At 38.9% G+C, this 12,185-nt stretch overlaps 1 protein-coding gene across 2 annotated transcripts in view; it reads left to right on the top strand.

The window, feature by feature from the left end:
- Window positions 1-12,185, top strand: part of LOC130910728 (POU domain, class 2, transcription factor 1-like) — a 257,235-nt gene that overhangs the window by 60,678 nt on the left and 184,372 nt on the right. The gene's annotated exons all lie outside the window — the stretch shown is intronic.

Here is a 12,185-nt window from a genome sequence, read left to right as displayed (position 1 = left end):
GGCCAGGCCCCCGTAAGCCACTTTGGCTAAGTCTGTTAGCCGTAAGTCTGCCTGGGTGCGATCTGCACCTTTGACCGTGGCTGTGCATCTGTATGATTGCTTGCAACCTCTCACTCTATCGCACCCTTAACTCTCGCTCGGTGTTTATACGCCGCAGCTAAAGACGACGAAGCCGGCCGCATTCAGCACACGTTAGCAAGAACTCAGCTTACGGGGTTTTCTCAGCTCAAGCCAGTGCCCCGAGTCGTGTCACCCAATCGACGCCTTTCCAACCGGATAGAATTCATCATGATTTCAGTGCTGTTACCGTTTCTTCCTCCTGAATTTGCTTCTGGTTGCTTTTAGCCGCAAGGCGCTACCTCTACAAGTGAAATTCAATCAATCAAATCAATACTTTATTTATATAGCACCTTTTGTTTTTTGTTTTTTAAAAAAGCCAGGTGCTTCAAGGTAAAAGAAATTCTTCTGTTTTCTTTTGCCGTCCAGCAAACTAGTAATTCTGTGCGTGCAATTTTTGATTTTGAAACGTCCTGGTTCGAGGTCGTCTCCTATGGACAAAAGTTGCCATGACGACAACGGCGACATTATTCCTCATTGTGGGTTAGGATTGGATTTTTTTCCCCCCGAAGAAACACTTGTTTTGACTTTGTGAAGAAAAAAATCAAGGATTCTTTTCTACAATTTGTCAATTGATCGGTTAATACTTTTCGGTTCAATTAGATTTACAATACATTGGTTAATGTGACGTCTATAATAACAGTGCAATTTTTCTGTTGTAACTTGTCGATATGTGTATTACGGCTACAGCTATCGAATATTTTAGTAATCGAGTATTCGACTGAAAATTCTAATGATTAATCAAGTAATTGGATAAAAAAAAAAATTTTTAGGTAAAGAGCAATTATGAATATACATAAGAAAACAATATTTTACCTAATATTGAACCATTTTCTGACTATCAATGTCTTTATTTTCAATGTACATTGTTGAAAACAGCCAACAATTGCATCTCAGATGTGACTAGAAAAAAAACCCCAACAAAGTCACGGCTTTCACTCAAACTTCTATATCTAATAAATAAAAAACGTATTTCTTACCTAAAATGTCATTAGGTTTGATAACACACATCACTTCAAGGTTAGGTGTTTTTTCCACTTGTTTCAATTGAATTTCCATTTGTATCAAGCTATTTTTAAGTTCTAGTTAAGTTTTAAATTAGTCTAAATTGTAAGTCCTGATAGGATTTGGAGTTTTTGCAGTGTTCAAAATAAATGTATGATACCTGCTGTATTGGAACACATTAGGCACCAGTGCTACTAGGTATTTTATTCAGCAATGACTACTGAGCTAAAACTGACAGTTAGCTTTATCATGTTTTTATTTTACACCCTCATCACTCTACAGCGCTGTGTTTTTACTGATTAAATAAAGCCTTTATGTAAGACACGTTAGGCACGCATTGGTCATAATTAATAGAAACCTAGCCCTCCGAAGGCCTAACGTTACGTTAGCAAGGCACAGTAACGTTATATTTATTAGCGATGAGAAGTCTACTGCTTTAAGATGGCAGCTGTTGACCAACGCCGGCAAGTCTGTCATTTTGCATCTAGTTCTAAATACATCTGCTAACGCCGCTGTGTCTGTCATGTCACATCTATTTCCATATACATGTGATATCTATGAGACGCATCAGACGCTACCGGCTACCACCGTAGCATCATGCAGGCGTAGTTTGTAGAAATGTTCGCATAGTTTGTAGCGGCTGTCTGCTGCAATCAGGTATTATTGCTTCTTCCTCTACAGACGTGACGTCAGCGCGTTGTCCCACATTAAAAGTAGTCCGGGCAAAACGTGATGCTTAGAGCTGGCAAAATTAAACAATTTCTCGAGGCAAATAAAATTACTTGGATCAATTTTTAAACTCGAGTTACTTGAGTATTCGTTTCAGATCTAATGTGTATTGTATTTACTGTATTGTTGCGCGATTTTGAATAACCAATTTTGTTGATTGTTCGATCGCGATGGTTTGGTACACAAAGTTGACGATGATTGACAGCAGTGTTGTTTTTGGCAGCCATCTTAATTATCGTCTTAGTCTAAGTCAGTGGTTCTAAACCTTGCTAAAGGTACCGAAACCCACGAGTTTCACAGGTGCATTTACCGAACCCTTCAGAATTTCATAATAAAGCCATCTTTCTACGAATTCAAAACTGAGCTAGCTAACATCTAAGTGAATTCCTGTTCAAATTTCTTTCAGTTTAGATTTCTAATTTACTACCAATTATTTTGCCTTTTGCTGTTGATTTTCACGTTGGCAAATGAAATTAAACTCATTTTACTCCACACCGTTCCTTTTTTGTTTTCATGTCATTGTCTACATTCTCATTTTATCCTTGCATATTATTGCTTACTATTTTCATGGCGTAAAATGGCACAATTTAAAAAAAAAAAAAAAAAAAATTTTTTTTAATTATCTACGCCGTTCATGTTGATGTAGACCAGTACTTCTCAAATAGTGGGGCGCGCCCCCCTGGGGGGCACAGAGCGATGCCGGGGGGGCGCATGTGACCTCAGGGAACATGCTTTTTTTTTTTTTTTTTTTTTTTTGCCGTACTGGAATAAAGTGTACTTGCACATCCACTCAGTAGGTGGCAGTGGCGCTCTCATTTTCAGAGTGCGCGCAGTGTTTTTGAACTAAGGAAGAGCACTCAGCACACACAGAAAACAGATATGAAGAGCAGTGTGCCCCCGCCGTTTTCCGACCGGACTCACTCACGCTGCGACCCACTGTCTTGTCCGGTTCTCACGTCGCCGCCCGAGAAGTGCCATTTTCGGCTTGGGATCCTCACGACGACCGCCCTCACCTACGGTTCTACCTCGGCCGCCGAGAATGCGCTTTTTTCGTGCCGTTTGCCTTTTAGCTTTGACTTTTAATACAGTGGGTGTTGAGGAAAGACCACTGATTACTGTGTCTAAAAGTAATTATAGCGGACAGCCAGAAGCCAAATCAATTAAGACGCCACTTAAGGACATTAGATCCCAATCTCATTGATAAGCCACTTGATTGTTTTTCAGTGAAAACGATCCAAATATTGCCAACAATCGTCCTGCTTTGTCAGTGTTATATCAGTAAACCAGTGAGCATTGTTAGCATGCTCATTGCAAAATAACTCCACACCATTGCAAAGGAGGTAAATACTGTGAGCAGGAAAAATAAAAACTGTCCTGTCCAAGGACACTTTTTTTCCTTTTATTCAGTTTTGTTTTTTTCGGTCAATTTTTTTGGCACATTGTCCTCATGAGTGAATGTTTCTAATCAATTTTAATTTATTATTTACTATTTTATTACATTTTATTTTTCTGTATCAAATGGTCAAAAATGTACCTTGAGTGTATTTTTTACAGTTTGGATGTGACTTTTTTTTTAATTCGGGCAAATTGATGCACGTCAAGTCTTCTGTTACAATCAAAACAATGTTAATAAAGTTATACTTTATTATAAGTTGATCTATGTTACTTTTTTTCTTTATTAGAAAAAAAAAGACACAATGTTAGGCAGATGCGTATTTATAATAGTAATTTTATAGACAAATGATACTTTTACAGTGGCGGCAGAGAGTTTGGGGGGGGCGCGAAACATTTACGTCTTCCTTGGGGGGGGCGTGACAGAAAATAATAAAGAAGCACTGATGTAGACCCATTATACTTCATACCAAGTGCCAGGCAACCTTCCACTGAGCAAACTGATTTCTCCCATTTGAGGGCTAGCGTTTGAAAGAAATGGAATAAAGACCATAAATTGAGGGCAAACCAGTCCAAAACCTGGTCTAAAACGCCACATTGCCTAGATTTAGTCAGCGTACAAAATAGGGCTCTGCGTTTCTTAACCTTCACCGAACCTCTGGGGCTTACTCACCGAACCCCTGGGGTTACTGGTCTGTCTTTTGGGCGAAAATGCTCATTAGTCTTAGTCATATTTTAGTCATTTCAAAATGTGTTCGTCTAGTTTTAGTAAAAAAAAACTCCGACAAATTTTGTCTAGTTTTAGTCGATAATTTTAAGAATGTTTTCGTCCATAGACTTCTAAAGTTTTAGTCCATGAATAAATAAATAAATAAATAAATAAAAGGTTTCCAACAATTTCTGAACATGACAGACGAGCACATAACTGTAGTCTACAAGGACATCACCATTTTCATGATGATGATACACACTCAGTGGGAAAACAGCACATTATTTGCAATTAATTAAGCTCACCTGGAAGCCACGAAGTGTATGTAAAATGTTTTTCAAGAATTTAAGACACGGTGTCACAGCGCTAAATGCTAATGCTAACGCGAACGCTATGCTATCACGAACGCTATGCTAATGCTACAGGGTAGTTTAGTGTGTGATAATCACGCAGCACAGACCATTTAAAAGCAAGCATTTTTCTACATTATTCTTGTTTAAAAATAATTCACATTATGATGAAGGCGGCACAGTGGGACAGAAACATGTTTGGAACTTTAGAAAAATTCAGTATCGGATCGGGACTCAACTTTTAATACAATGTTTTGTAGATGTTTGACATCATCAGTTGCATGTCACCTAAAGCAAAAAAAAAAAACGCATCGTAATTTTGACGTTTTTGACAATTTTGGTGCTGACAATTTCATTTGAATGAGAAGTTGACAACCATTTTTGATGACTACGTCGATCGATGTTGTGCATTTCGATCAATGCAATTTGATAGCTGCTTAACCAATCGTGCCGTTTTTGAGAGGATTGGAATCGGGTGAAAAGGATCTGGTTTTTATGAATAATAATAAAGTTTTTTTGCTTCATGCTGATACAGCACCACAGCCTCTCACCATCCCTCCTGCCAAGCAGTGCGGCCAAACTGTCCAGCTTGCGTTTGGTACTTAAAGTTAACTATGATTGATAGGTTTGTAGTTTTGATCTTGCCAGAGAAGCTTGGTAGCTTTACCACCAAAGGCACAAATGTGTCAATCATCATTAAATTTGTATAAGTGTGCTGTGGCAAGTCATTGTGTCAGAGTCTGTTCTCAGCAGCGTGAGTGGATTTGAGTAGACTCACTCAATGAAGCATTTAATAAAGACAAGCATTTTTCTATATTGTTTAAAAATAATTCACATTATGAATGCGGCACAGTGGGACAGTAACATGTTTGGAACCTAAATTTTTTTTTTTTTTTTCGGGATCAGGACTTGGAATCGTCAGAATCTCAAAATCAGGTGACTCGGGTGCAAAAATATGCGATTGGGACATCATCTAATTGTTACACCACTACAATTTAGTCACATTTGCTCACTTTCCAACAGAACTAGTACCGTATTTTTCGGACTATAAGTCGAACCGGAGTATAAGTCGCATTTTTGGGGTAAATTTACTTGATAAAATCCAACACATAGAACAGATATATCAACTTGAAAGGCAATTTGAAATAAAAATACAATAGAGAACAACATGCTGAATAAGTGTACAGTATGATAATGTTACATGATGCATGAACAACGAAATGCGAACGTGGCCAGTACGACAACGTAACATAGCTATCAGGATTTATTGAGATAACTATAGCGTAAAGAACATGCTAGTTTGCCAAACCATCAGTGTCACTCCAAAACACCAAAATAATGTAAAATTATATAATAATGTGTTAATAATTTCACACATAAGTCACTCCAGAGTAATAAGTCGAACCCCCAGCCAACTATGAAAAAAACTGCGACTTATAGTCCGAAAAATACGGTAAACGATATACTATTATAAAACGCTCTCATAAAAAACGGTACGTATGCTGCTTTAGTTTTGCATCTCGACAGTAAGATTGAACCGGAATTATCGGACTTTCCTCTTTAGGTTTAAAAAAAAAAAAAAAATACACCCCATAAACGCTTGAATATCAGCACGTACTGCAACTCTGGGCTCGTTATCCAAACGTTCTTTTCATTTGGGGTCCACCGCGGCTGCCAGCATCTGATGTCTGAAAGTGCCGAGACACGCTGACCGCATCGCCGTAGCAAGATGGTGGACGTTGGTTTTGAGTGAAAGTTTTAGTGAGACGTTCCAAACACACACGTATGCACACAATAGTCCGTGCTGTCGGATAACAACCTCACTCTCACACCCTGGATTTTTCCCGGCTGTGCCCAGGAGGGGGGTGCTGGTGTCTGGACCAAACTGCCTGCGCCAAGGCCTGTACTAATTGGCTCAGTGTGTGTGTGTGTGCGGATGAACAGTTTGTGGATGTGTGAATGGATCGGTCAGTATATTCCTGGATCTGTCTGGCAGTACCCACTTTTACTACTTGATAAATACATGAACTTATTATTAACTAGCAAGCCTTGTTATGCCAGAGAAAACTGCACTGGGCAATATCTGTGCAAACTGTTTGAAAGCGAGCCAATTAAAAATGGACTACTATTTTTAACTTCACTAATGTTAAATTCAAATATGGTCATGAAACTGAGATGCATCAGAATTAGGGGTGGAACGATACGGGTTTGCTAAACAGGAAAAACAAGGCTTTTTTTTCAATCATAGCATTTGAAAGTTTGTTGTATTGGTTGAAACCAGACATGTCCAAAGTCTGGCCCGAGGGCCAAATGTGGCCCGTGGTCAAATTTCATCCGGCCCCCAGCCTCTGTCATAAAAACAATAACGTCTGGCCCACACACAGACTTAATAAATTGGTCAGCAGTACTGCTACCAGCATATGAAGTATCTTACACACTAAATGCTGCTCCTCATTTACCCAGTAAAATGCAGCAGCACTCTAAGTAACATTACCCCTTTTGACCCTTTACTCCCAATTTTCTAAAACGGCGACGATCAACAAAAAATATATATATAGTTGACTGCGACGGCCGACGCGTCAAGGATAGGTGGAAATTGGATTATTCTTCATTAAAATACGCAGCAACTGTCTGCGTCATTTGCAAAAAGACAGTCGCTGTTTTTAAAGATTTCAATGTGAGGCGATATTACCAAACAAGACACGCTGACATGTACAACAAGATCCATAGCGAGAAATTGAAGCAACTTGAAGTTAGTTTAATTTCACAGCAGCAGTATTTCGCAAGAGCCCGAGAGTCGAAAGAGAACGCCACAAAGGCTAGTTGGGAGATTGTTGAAATTATTGATTAAAAAGTTAATAAAGCAAATGTGACACACAGAATGGCTAGCTAAAATTTGCCTAAATATATTGTTCTACTACATAAAGGACGGCAGCCAAGGTCGGCCCCCCACATTTTTACCACACCAAATCTGGCCCCCTTTGCAAAATGTTTGGACACCCCTGGTTGAAATGAAAAAAAACAAACGTGACCAAACGGCCACTTTTGCCCGGACACGTACACTTTTTACATCCTGTCCGGGGCATCCGAAATTATTTTTCAAGAGACCATTTAGCATGTGTTGAAATTGACTGACGCTTTGCACAGAATACCACGGTACTGTGCTGCCTGTGACGTGTTCCCTGAGAGCCTGCCTAGTGGTTGATTCTACTGAAACTAAAACTAAAGTGACTTTTTTTCCCCCTTTTTTAAAATTAGTATTGTTGTAAGGCTACGGTTTGAATAACATTATTTCACTGAGACAAGAGATTTTTGTTAAAACTGGATTTTCTACAGAAGAGAAACTCTTTATTCTTAATATTAGATTAGATATATTTTTTTGCTAGCGATGTCAACAGTAGCTCTACCAGTTTCACCAATGAGACACCCCAACAATAATCACATGACTCCATTATACCAATCAGACTCAAGCTTGAGTTCATGCTGGCCTGTTTAATCATGTGGCGTCTTTAAAGCACCGTAAGAAATATTTATATTTTATTATATTTATATATGTATATATATTTATATTATACGATATTTATTTTTAAAGTATTTGACATAGAGCGCTGCCCTCAACATGACTCGAAAGCATGGATTTCAACCTCTCTTCCAGTTTATATTTGGCACAGATCGACCACGGTAAACCGGATATGTGATTAGGTTAATTTCATAGTAAGAACTATTCACTATTCAAACTAACAACTATTTTCTCAACTAGGCGGCACTCATGCTCTTTGGACGACTGATGCTTCATTTCTGTAATTTTGTTTTCTCTTGCCGGACTTCGGTGTTTAAAATTTTTTTTTTTTTTTTGCTTAATGTGGTTATATATAGGTTGCAGCACAGTATAATAATAACAGTTCATATAGATAACTTTATGCTGAGAAAAAAAATACCATTGTTTAAAAAAAATAACAGTTCATATAGATAACTTTATGCTGAGAAAAAAATACCATTGTTTAATAATAATTCCGGTACATATAGATAACTTTATGCTGAGAAAAAAAAATACCATTGTTTAAAAAAAACAACAAAAACATCGTAAGCAGTTACTCACGATGTTACTCATTACTTGAGTAGTCTTTTCACCAAATACTTTTTTACTTGAGTACATTTTTTAGATGTTTACTGTTGAGTTATTTTGAAGTGACGCGACTCTTACTTGAGAAAAATTTTTGGCTACTCTATCCACCTCTGTCAAAAAGTGTAATAGTGCTTTTGATAGTTCCCACTCTGTTCGTTCGCTATAACTTTTCTAGTAGTGAGCAGTGATAACTTCGTCTGTTTTGGTTTGTCTTCTTTTCCCCATAATGTCGGTTGTTGGCATTACCTCTACCGCCCCCTGGATTGGCTGAGAACTAACTCCAATGTGTATTTTTATTTTTTGCTTACTCAAAACGTATTTGCCATCTGACCGCGTGAACCCAATGGTGAACCCGTACCGTGACTATCCGAGGCGAAAACAAATACCGTTACATTCTGAGTCAGAATGTGTATGTAATGTTTTTCTTTGCTCAAATGTTGGCAGCGGTTGTAGAATTAATTCGTATGAAACGCTTTCTTACAAAGCATTTTTCTTTTTGCTATTTTTTTGATAAACCCATAACAAAACTGTTGGAATAAACAAGCAAGTTGTTATATATTTTTGCGTTCCGGCCACTGACCATGCTGCTCCTCTTGGAGGATTTGATTCTTTGACTGTTTCAGTGTAGTCCAGTGTTGCCATGTCTGAGGTGATTGTGACATTGGGATTGTTGTTTTGTAGAGGAAACAATGGACATTTTGGAGCGAAACGGGGACAGTGGATTACAGATAAAATTTCATTTTATACAATCAACATGGATTTTGTACAGTCAACATGGATAAGATATCAGTCCTCTCAGACCAAGACCAAAGTGCAAAACGTGGAATGATATAGAAACAAAACAATTAAAAAATGTATAAAGAACATAAAATATAAGAGCACATAATGTTTGTTTTACCATCTCATTGAGGCACAGTTGCATTGCTGTTCAAAGTTCGTAGCTCGTTCACTGCCACCCTCCCACTTCAGATGGATTGGACGTCTAGTAGTGATAAACTCAAAAATGATTGTAAAAATATAGTGTATTTAATTTTGTATGTTTTAGGTACTGTTTTTTTTTTTTTTTGTGACCGTAGGGCGCACCGTATTAAAAGGCGCAAGAAAAACATACGCTAGCATGCGCGCTAGTGTTTTTTCTTTCTTTTTTTTCTTTTTTTTTAAAGGCAGTGGGAGCAAAACTGAGTTGTACTTTATTAAAAAAAAATGTACATCAATCTTAATCCACAAATCAATCAAAGTCCTCATCTTCTGTATCCGAATTGAACAGCTGGGCTAGGTCTGCATCAAACATGGCAGCTCAACTGTTCTTTAGGCAGCGTCTTTCTCTTAAAAATGATCATAGGTGGCAGTTTTCTTTTGTTTTCGTAAGCGTGTCTTCTTAGTAGATGCCGTTTTCGAGGGTTGTTCGCCAAACCAGTGTTGTTTAGCCTAACGCACACTCTCGGCCGTTCCAACCCTATCACACGCAGCCTTCTCCCTTTAGGGTTCTCATGCAGCTCTCACGTCAGTCTTTCTAAAAATTGCTCAGACAGACAGACACAGACATTTTGGTACTCAGTCCACACAATAGGCTCACCACATTATTTGGCGCACCGTCCATTTTTGGGGGAAAAAAAAAAAAAACATCCGTAGGTGTAGCGCTGAAACGAATACTTGAGTAACTTGAGTAACTCGTGTTTAAAAATTGATCCGAGTAATTTTATTCGCCCTTGAGGAATCTTTAAGCATCATGTTTTGCCCGGACTACTTTTTAATGCGGGACAACACGCTGACGTCACGTAAGTACCGGAGGAAAACGGCGGCGGCGAATATATTTGATTTCAACAATGCATGGATATTGAGATAGAAGAAGCCAACGAAAGCCAAGAGAAATGCACCAAGAAAAGGCAGAAAGTGTGGGAGCATTTCAAGCTGGAGACAAAGGCGAACACGGTTTCATGTATTCATTGTAAGACGGCGCTTGCATAACAATACCTCCGCCCGGCCCCGGCTACCCGCATCCCTGCCGACGCTTCTGGACCCCGCGAACGATGACCGCCCCCGAAACCCTGATCAGGCGCCCGCCTAGCCCCCGCTCCACCGAAGGCGGAGCGATACTCGGGAGGTTAAATGAAGTTAACGTAGCGCCGTTAAATAAGATTAACGCCACTGTACCTTGCTAACGTAACGTTAGTGCTGCGGAGGGCTAGGTTTCTATTAATCATGACTACTGTCGATGCATGGCTAATGTTTCATACATACATCTTTTCATACAGGCTTAATTTAATCTGTGGACACGTGTTTGGTGGGGCTTGCGTGCGGTTGGATGTGATTGGGCATGCTCGGGTGGGGGGTGCCGGGACTGGCGGTGGGGCGGCGTAGGGTCGGTTGCCAACGGGCTTACACTTACAAGGGATTCACACGATTACTGGGTTCTAGATCACAGAAGTGATTTGTGTACACTCTACCCCTCCCAATCACATATTTTATCGACTTTCCCACCCTCCTCCCCTTCTTTCCCTGGTCAACGGGCCCCCCACATGGTGTCAACTGGAAATACATGTAGCTGACAATAACACCAACATATTAATAGTTAGTGTAGGCATTCAATGTATTTCTTGTTGTTGTTTGTGTTTCTTTTCTTCTCTTGTTTCTTTTTTGTTCCCCCATAACCCCTTTCCTGTTCGCCTCTTTGTCATAATAAACGAGATATGTTGAATGATCACAATGGGAGTAAGTCATACTCTCAATCTGAAACATTATAACTGTTCTGACCAACCGAACACTTAGACTTCCATTCTCCGTGTCAAACAGCTGAACAGGACCGGTTTAAAAAAAAAAAAAAAATCAGGACTTACAATTTAGACTCAGATTTGAACTAGAACTTAAAAATAGCTTGACGCAAATGGAAATTCAATTAAAACGTTGGAAAAACACCTAACTTTGACCTGATATGTGTTATCAAGCGTAATGACATTTTTAGGTAAGAGATAAGATTTTTTTTTTTTTTTCATATAAGAAGTTTTTGGAGTGATTGCAGTGAATTTGTTTTTTCTAGTCACATCTGAGATGCAATAGTTGGCTGTTTTCAACAATGTGCATCAAAAATAAAGATTATTTGACTATTTGGAGAAATGTATGTTCTCATGTTTATTTATAAATGCTCTTTACCTAAAAAAAGTTTTATCCGATTGAGTAATCGGATAAACCTTTTTAAAAGTTATTAATTAATCGATAGAATTGTCCGTCGAATACTCAATCACTAAAATATTCAATAGCTGCAGTCCTAAGTAGGTGCGCGTTATGGTCGCGAAAATATGGTAGTTTTGTGAAGTTTCGGTTCGTTCATTCACACCTCGCAGTCAGAATGGATTGAAGTCAATGTCAGCTAATGAGATAAGAAAAATGTGACCTGAAAATGACCAATGGTAATTTCATTTTTTAAAAGTTATAATACGATAACCAATCTGTAATTATAACTGTAAATAGTTTGCCCAACACCTTAAATTCACGAAATCTTCACCGTACACTTAAGTGCTTCTTTGTGTGTGTGCGCGCACATTATGTGTGTGTAAATGCAACGCAGGTTGACGATTCAATAATTGCACGTTAAGGTCACATGTGCGGTTTATCTGGAAGCGGCGCGGAGCGGCCCATTGTGTGATTGGTTTTAACCTTCCACAGCTATTGATTAGGACCATTGACTTGCTTCCCGCCGCCAGTGTGTAGTGTGCTGTGAATGTGAAGGAATGTGTGTGTGCGCGAGCGTGTATGGATC

Source organism: Corythoichthys intestinalis, chromosome 22, assembly GCF_030265065.1.
Source record: "Corythoichthys intestinalis isolate RoL2023-P3 chromosome 22, ASM3026506v1, whole genome shotgun sequence".
Classification (NCBI taxonomy): Eukaryota; Metazoa; Chordata; class Actinopteri; order Syngnathiformes; family Syngnathidae; genus Corythoichthys; species Corythoichthys intestinalis.
This window is presented reverse-complemented; position numbering and strand designations above follow the sequence as displayed.